We start from the raw sequence: 9,308 nt of genomic DNA, 5'->3' as shown, positions 1-9,308 counted from the left end.
CAATGTTTAATTTTTTAGGTATGATTATTTTTGTGCACAGCTCAAAGGTGAAACATTCCTTTCCTTGTTATGCTAAACATAAAACATTGTTTTTCTGAAAAGAATCAGTTACAAGAAACTATGCAAATATCATGAGCAGAAAAAGTAGAACATTTCCCATTAGTATGTCAAATTTGGTAAAATTTCATTTGACTAGGAACTGTACACAAACATGTACTTTTATTAGTTTCATAACAATGTCAGTCGGTAAAGTTATTCCGAGTCATACTTGCGTACCCTGTACCCCGTATCCTATGCTACCAGCGGTTATGGAGACCTGCTTCCTACGCCCCTGCTGTTTGTTTTGCATACTATATCAAGACATTTGATTTTGTGATTAGTTTAAAATTACCGATTAATTCAAGTTATTACAAGAAATGTCTGTCTTTAGTAAGCTTTGTGTTTCTTTATCAATATACACAGCTAATTTGGTTAATATCGGAATCTTTTCTGGACCTACACACTCGTATTGCCTTTTAAACGGTCTATTAAATAAAAACTCCAAATGAAAAGTTAACTATTTTTAAAGGATAGGTAAAATACATATACGCTTTTTAATTTGTTTTTACTGTATAAAGTGAATATTTGATTGAAATTATCGGTATGTAATCGCAGCTTGACATTATATGTATATCGGCCATGAGTGACCCCCAGGGGAAACTTAAATCATCTCAAATTCCAGCTAATGTCTATGGGCCTCTTGTTAAAAAAAACTTTACTGCAAGATCGGAATCTGTTTGAACAGCTGTATTTGACGAGGACAAAAATACCCGCTGAATCATATACAATAAAAATTGTACAGTGTATTAGATTAAACATTTTATTATATTATATATTCAAATTATATATGTCTTTAAGGTTATAGTGTATGGGTATTGGATGTGATGATTTGGATTCCTAAAAATGTGTGCATGGTGCAAAATCGAGCAATTAGAGTTCATTAAAATGATTCCTTTATAAACTTTTGTAATTCTCGCGAACATCTAAGGCGTCATAACCCGCGCATGCGCAAGCCGATAGGCCGTAATAGCATCTCATGTAGGGGTACAGGTTACGGGGTACGTACAGGATACAGGGTACAGGGTACAGGATATAGGGTACAGGGTGAGGTGGCTGGTTAAGCCCTCCGCCTCTGGGTCGCGAGTTCAAATTATCTGCTGGTTGTTGTTTTTTCTTTGGGTACTCTGGCTTTCCTTCACCATATAAACCTGACACATCCTTAAATGACAGGCTTTTAATACATTATACATATAGGATGTTAAATTGATCAAACCATACTAAATGTATTAGACTGTAGTGTAAATACTGATTGATGTTTTGTTTGAACTTACGGGTAGTTTTCATCTAGATGACAGATTATAGGTTTTCTCTGTCTACTCTCCAATGGACGTGCCACGCCAACATGGTTGATAGGTACCGGCTTGATCTTTGGTCCTCTAGGTACATTCCATTGTTGGGGGACACTTGTACAACTCTGATGTTGAGGAACACTGGTGTAATTGTGAAGCTTCAATCCTTGGAGTGATTTGAGTAGTCCAACAATGTGTGAACAATGTCCATCCATCCTATCAAATTGATAATGAAATAAATTGTACCACATTTAATTAACATACACTTCTGATTTATGATATTGAGGAAAGGTGTATAGTAAAAAATGATTTTCATAAACTACTGTCCATATATTTGTCCCATGAATCAAGTTTCCAAAATAGCCTTTGTCAATAATTGGCTGTACAGCTGTAGATACATCTAGGGGTGGGGTGGGGTGGGCTACATGGATGTGAAGGAGAGGTGGGCAGGAATAATCAATATTCTATGGAAAATGTCTTTTATGTGGCCACATTCAATTTGTTGGCATTGATGGTAATTTCATTCAGAAGCAAAACACGTAAATTATTAAAACCCTGCTTAATATAATTATTACATTCAACATAATCCACATGTAAATGTATGTACTGTATTCCCATTTAAATATCTCCATTTGTCTGAAAATCTACATGATATGAAGTAAATTAACTATAGATCTTCATAGTTATTTTCACTTTTCATTTTACCTGGACATTATGACATCCATTTCCTAAAAGTACCAGGTTATCAGTAATATACATATGTATGAGCCAGGCTAGGTATAATACAAATAGAGTTAATGCACTGAAATGGCTGAGTTTACTATGTGTGTGTTTTTTTTTATGAGTATATTACCCAGTCATTACCACTCATTAGTGATAGAAGTGATAGAAAACAAAAACAATGTTGTCAGTGTATTAAAAATAATAAAACTTGAAATCATGTATGTGTGTGAGTGTATGTATTTTGTATGATGTATTTTAAGAAGCAATGAAATAATTTGTTCTTGAAATACTCTTTTATCAAATAATGAAATATCAAATAAAAAGTGGTGTCCTAAACATGTTGATTATGTGTTTGTGATCAATGGAAGTATTTTATAACTCCTGTCAAATAGTATAACACAGTTATAATTAACCAAATTCTTAAGAGAGTCCCATGAAATTTAATTTTATCTTAATCAGATTGTAGATTTATCACATTGTCATTTGTCCAGAGATCGATCAGCTGATCACTGTACGGATATTGCGCTGTAAATTGTGGTCAACTCGGTACTTTTTATTGGTCAATTCGGCAATAGACATATGTAATGCTACTTCTGAAACACAAATGCTTACCCAGCTATACAGCTACAATGTGATTCCGTCAGCTTCTCATCGTTTAAACTGATTTCTATGTGTAGGCGATGGGGCAGCATCTCACATTTACTCGGACGGTGTCCTCCTTAACGATAGAGTTCACGGTAATGTCGTGTATGTAACCCTGAGTGTAAAAATCAACCACTTCTGTTGAGTTTTCTCAGATAAATCTGCGTGGTTAGGTAAATACGTCACTGGAATATTGGCTGGGATATATGGTATAATTAGTATTATTTTAGGAATCTTTAATTATTATTTATTAAAATCTTCAAGACTTAATGTACGGTATTTGAGACATACTCGTGTTATGTCTCCAGGGCAAATGTCTACTTGTCAGCGACGTAACAGTCTGGTGTATAGAAACGTTCCTTGTTGTTATATAATTTTATGGTGTAATAACATGAGTAACATGTCATTTGTACACGTAGGCAATATATCTGATCAGTGTATATATTTGGCTGGCCAGTGATACAGATAGACATACAGACGGGGACGCACACTTGTGTTTGTGGGCCCATTGGGTCCATAATGCCTGGCAATCTAAATTGTACTCCTTTTCACCATATGTATATTTGATGTAAATACAGCAGAATAAAACGTCGACTACATACTGGAGTCTTTCATCATTCAACTCTACATCAACACAATAACTACATGAACCTCAAGAGCCATGGAACCAACAAAGGATACATCCCACTACTGACAAAAACGAGAAAAAATCATTTTATTATATATATTACGAAGTGAGTCGGTATTTGCTACAGCAGTCGCCATCTTTGTTATTAATGTGATGCGGAGCAACCGTTCCTAAGGGGGCGTGGCTTAACGGGAGATTCTCGGAACCATGAATGTCCTGGTTACTCTAGTTACGCATTTCCTAGGAAAAGCGGAAGGGGAGGGGGCATAGTTATTTTTTACAAACATAATTTAGATAATAACATTAGAGTTGTACATAACACAAACGATTCAATAATAGTTCTGAAATACACCAAACAAAATTGTACAATTCATTTCAGTTTTTATTACTTTTTCAAGGAAAATAGTGTATTTTTATACATCTAATAATACTGACTTGTTTCAGAGTTTAGAGGAAACATGATTTTATTGAGAATGGCATACCAAATAATGATCTACTAGATAAATTAGAAAGTTTTAACTACAACAGCGATGTAAACTTAGAGATTAGAAGTAATATGGATGAATATGTGAACTCATTTGGTAGAAGACTTTCATCGTTATGTAAAGCTAGTGGTTTACATATTGTCACGAAGGTGACAGAGATGGAAGTTTCACTTTCTACAGTAAAAATGAAAAAAGTACTATTGATTATTTATTGACATCTATTGAAAACTTTAATTATATTAGCATGTTCAAGTCTGGAAATTTTTTAACGATTTCAGATTATGCACCTATCACTTTTAGAATACGATTGTATTATAAACATGAAGCTTTGTCTACAAATACACGATCTAGAAGTAAGGAAAGAGCTGAGTGTGAGTCTGTTAAATGGAAAAATGAAAATATTAACATCATTCGAAAAAGCCTGAGTGATAATTCAAGTAATTTGATGAATATAAGAAACAGAATAGTTAGTTCCCAAATAGATGTAAATGGTGTAATTGATGATTTTTGTCAAATTATTGATGCTTGTGTTTTACCTTATTGTGAAGTTCGTAAAGCGTATTCGAAGTGTAATGTGTCTGAGCCAATTAGAGCTCAAAGGTGTGATGATAAACCATGGTTTACAAATGAATGTAAGAAAAAGTATGCTGACTATAAAAAGGCATTGACAAATTTTAATAAAGTTAAGTCAGAAGTTAATCATTATATACTTATTGACAAAAAAACAGAATACAAAAGATATGAAAATAAATTGAAAAGACAATACAAGATACATGAAGGGATATGTTAGATCTGATTCGAAAAAAATAACCCGAAACAAATCATTACATATTTCTCGACACAAAAAGCTAAAGTATCGCCGTCGGATTTAAAGATTGATGATTTGTATACCCACTTCAAAAACTTGAATAATAAGGAGTTTGACAATGCCTACATTTGAGTAACGGAGAGCCTATTTTTGAAGAGTTAGACATGCAGATAAGCACCGATGAAGTGTTAGCTGCCGTACAAAATCTGAAAAGGGGCAAAACCTGTAGCGAAGATAACATTTTGAATGAGGTTTTATAGACTGTTTGAATGAACTACTTCTGTGTATTACTAATGTTTTCAATAATATATTCAAGTCTGGGTTTTTTCCAGAGTCATGGTCAAAAGGTTGTGTAGTACCAATTTACAAAAAAGGTGATATCAATGACCCAAATAATTATAGGGGGCTGACATTAGTTAGTTGTATGGGTAAATTATTCACATCGATACTTAACAAAAGACTGATGAAATGGGATCCGAAGTATAATGTAATAACAGATGCCCAATTTGGTTCTAAGCCTGGATGTTCTACAATTGATGGAATTTTTGTTTTGCAAACATTGATAAACAAAACTTTAAAAAGTAAAAAAGAGTATATTGCTGCTTTATAGATTATAAGAAAGCATTTGATCTAATTGATAGAAGTATTTTATGGACTAAACTTATAAATCAGGGAATCGATGGAAACATGCTTAAAATCATTCAATCACTTTACCAAAATGTAAAATCTTGTATCAAATATAATGGATTTTTGTCTGAATATTACAGAAACACGATCGGTCTATTCCAAGGCGAAATATTGTCACCGATTTTGTACAGTTTATATGTCAATGATTGTGAAATGTGTTTTATTAGAGAGAACTGTCCATCAGTAGAAATTGGTTTGATTAACTTGTTTTTGATTATGTATGCAGATGATACAGTTCCACTCGCTGAATCGCACAAATCTCTGCAAGAAATGATTGATACGTTATATAAATATAATAACGATTGTAAATTGACTCTTAATGTTGATAAGACAAAAATAATGATTTTCAGAAACGGGGGTAGACAGAGGGAAAATGAATATTGGACTTACAATAATGTTAACATTGATGTAGTCGACGAATTCAATTATCTTGGTATGTTAATTAATTACAATGGTAAATTTAAGAAAACGCAAATTCATGTTGCAAATCAAGGAAGAAAAGCTTATTTTTTCCATACGTAGTAAGTTGAAAAATCATGCATTTGATATTTCGACTCAGTGTTCTATTTTTGATACATATATTAATAGTATACTGGGATATGCAAGTGAAATTTTGGGACATCATAAAGCTCCTGATGTAGAAAAGGTGCACACTAACTTTTGCAAAAACGTTCTTGGAGTAAATAAAACAACTTGTAATGATTTTGTCTATTTAGAACTAGGAAGGTTGCCTTTGTATATAACCAGAAAAATTAAAATTTTGAAGTATTGGATAAAACTAAAAGGTACTTCTAACTGTATTTAAAAAGAATGTTTAGATTATAGAATTGAAACTAATGATGATTGGTCAATCAACATTAAAAATGAACTAGCAAAACCCGGATTAGCATACCTCTGGAATGATAGATACGTTGACTGTTATACATTTACTATTATTGAGAATAGAATTAATGAGGTATATAGAAAGAGGTTATCAACAGTATAAGTAATACAACACGAGGTATCCTGTAACATTCAAATGATAATTTTTGATAACAATTTTATTTAAGAAAGCCTATTGACACTGTATATAAAAATGTTTAACCAAAATAAGAATTTCGGCACACTATCTGAATATTAAAAAGGGTAGAAAATAAAATATCCCACGAGAGAATAGATTGTGTACATGTTGTGATTTAAATGAACTTGAAGATGAATATCACTTTCTATTACAATGTCCATTTATGTTGATTTACGCCAAAAGTATATTAAGAAATATTATTACAGAAGACCAAGTGTTTTTAAATTAGTTAAATTATTAAGCGTTAACAACGTTAAAGAATTACAAAATACTGGTAAATTTATGCATTTTGCTTTTAAGAAAATGTCAGAAAAGTTCAAAAGTTGAGACATTTGGCTGGAAATTTAATATCTATTACATGTATATAAATAACTCTCCATCTCTTTTGTTATAATCAATTGTATATTTTACATGATGTAATGTGTAAATGAATTGAATTGACACGTAAGCTAATCCCTTGGTTGTAGTGCACAGTAGTGACTCGGCCAATGTACGGAATTGACAATGACCAGTTGAGTGCTAACATAAATAAATACAAATTAACGCATGCTATTATATTGAATTATCATTGATAATATTTTTTTTAAGAATGCGTTTTTTCAAGTTAGTACCCGGTTTAGTTTTCATACTGCTAGTAACGACAGTGATGAACTCGGAAAGGCCATGAAATACAGAAGAAACATTTACAACCTATACACAGTCTAAGATTGGAACAGTATCACCTGTGGTCTTTTTGGTTTTTCGTCTATAATACTGAAAGGTCAAATTACATCGTAAGTTAATATTTGACAAAAGCAATGCATTAAAACATAGTTCGTTTTTTGTTTTTGTTTTGTATTCAATACAAAATTTACCTTAATATTTTCGATTACAGATAAATTTTAATTAAAACTATAATAAAGTATACAATGTATGTGCCAAATGCAAGGTAGATATATAATAAAAGTACCGAGAATAACCTATACAATATACGCTTTGTAAAACCAGAGCAAGTGTGATATATAACTCTCAGTGAATACGAATACAGCTAAAAACGTATTTTATAGTTTAAAAACTATATCTTAGATTTGCAGCGCTACTTGAAATAACTACCATGCGATTTTTAAATGAAGACTGATTTGATATATTACTGAAATAAAAACGGGAACTCTTAAAATGCCAGCATAAAGCCATCTCCGAACACTATGTTAAAACAAGGACGTAGATGACGTATCACTTATATAGTCTCGATTAAAAAAAAACAGTTGCGTAATATTCGCATGAAGGTGTCCCGTATATAAATACTGTGGCAATTAAAATTTGACAATACTGGTGGGAATTTTGTTTTGAGACATCTTTTCTGATTACACAAAAGTGAATGTCAAATTAGTATGATCGTGACACATAATTACACATTTCATGTTCAAAGAAAATAGAACTTTATAAACGGTCAAGCAATTAAAGCCCTTGCTAAAGAAATCGATAGCTATAAATATATTACCAAATACCAGAGATTAAATATAAATCTCTGCAAATACTAACACCTTTGGATTGGTACACGTCAATTTGATACTCGGTTATTAAAGCTTCCAGACGAAATAGTTGCTCGAATACCGATGTCAGAAGTACAGGGATCTGCGAATTGGTCACCTGATTATGTAATCATGGACCCACTAAAGTGCCCTTTCTACTCGTATAAGGTATCATGTATAGGATGATTTTAACACCGTGTTTTGATTTAGACCTCTTAAACGTCTGAAAATGGTCTTACGGCACTCTGGTGGGTCCATGATTATATAATTTGTAACTAATGCTCAGACCCCTGTGTCAGAAGTGGGGTACGGAGAAATAAGTATGTTTACCGGTAGCAACATTACAAACGCATTACATCACAGAATGGACGGTCTACGTTAACCCATTAACTCCCAACTACGCATTTCTACGCATTTTCATGTCGGTGTTGAGAAAATCGCAATATCTCCCTTATTTCTTGAGCTATCGGAATACTGTTTACATGTTGTAAAATTAAAGGATTTGTGCAGCCAAATTGTTTTCTGATAATACGTCAGGATATTGCTTTGGATGAATGAAAAATTAGGTCCCACTCAACGAATCGCCTAGCTTTTACCGCTATCGGTTGGTTTTGGTCGTAATGTACGGGTAGTGTCGACTACAGTTAAGAGATAATGTGCTAGGCGGTCACGCGGTCTTGTACATCACATAAACATATACGTTAGATCTACAATTTGAGTTTTTCGAGTAAATGGTTATTCTAGCTTTATGATGTAGATATTTTTCAGTTTCAAAACATTCCATTTACACCATTTCAAACCATTCAAACAAGCATATATCTAACTTTAGATTATATAATCAGTCCAATTTGATAGCGATATCAAAATGATGTTCGGATCAGTCTGGACTGAGAGTTAGATAGCATGTTATGTAAATTTCTGTGTAATAAAAACAGTATAATGTAACACTATCTTTTTACGAGTAAAATCCCAAAATTTAGCATGAATATATCTAGAATCCGTGTTTTTATTTCAAACTTCTGCTATAACGATGCAAACATGCACAATTTTTGAATAAAAATAAAATGTGGACGGTTATCAGTTATGTGATATTGGAGTAACAGTACCGATCTTATACCGAAAATAATATCTATATCTATATTGTTGCCTTTGAAACTTTATCCATAACGTTTACTAAAAAGCAGAAATACATAAATGATTTTTCTGATATATGTTTCTAAATTACAGTATAAGTGTAGATTTAAATTCATAATTTCAAAATTATACTAAATCTTTAAAATAGTATATTCATTGTCGATCCTTTTGTATATCATACCGAGATTTAATAGAATGATATATGAACATTTATCGTATAATCCAAGAAGTAACCACATATA

The sequence above is a fragment of the Argopecten irradians genome, unplaced genomic scaffold (genome assembly GCF_041381155.1).
Source record: "Argopecten irradians isolate NY unplaced genomic scaffold, Ai_NY scaffold_0171, whole genome shotgun sequence".
Taxonomy (NCBI): domain Eukaryota; kingdom Metazoa; phylum Mollusca; class Bivalvia; order Pectinida; family Pectinidae; genus Argopecten; species Argopecten irradians.
This window is presented reverse-complemented; position numbering follows the sequence as displayed.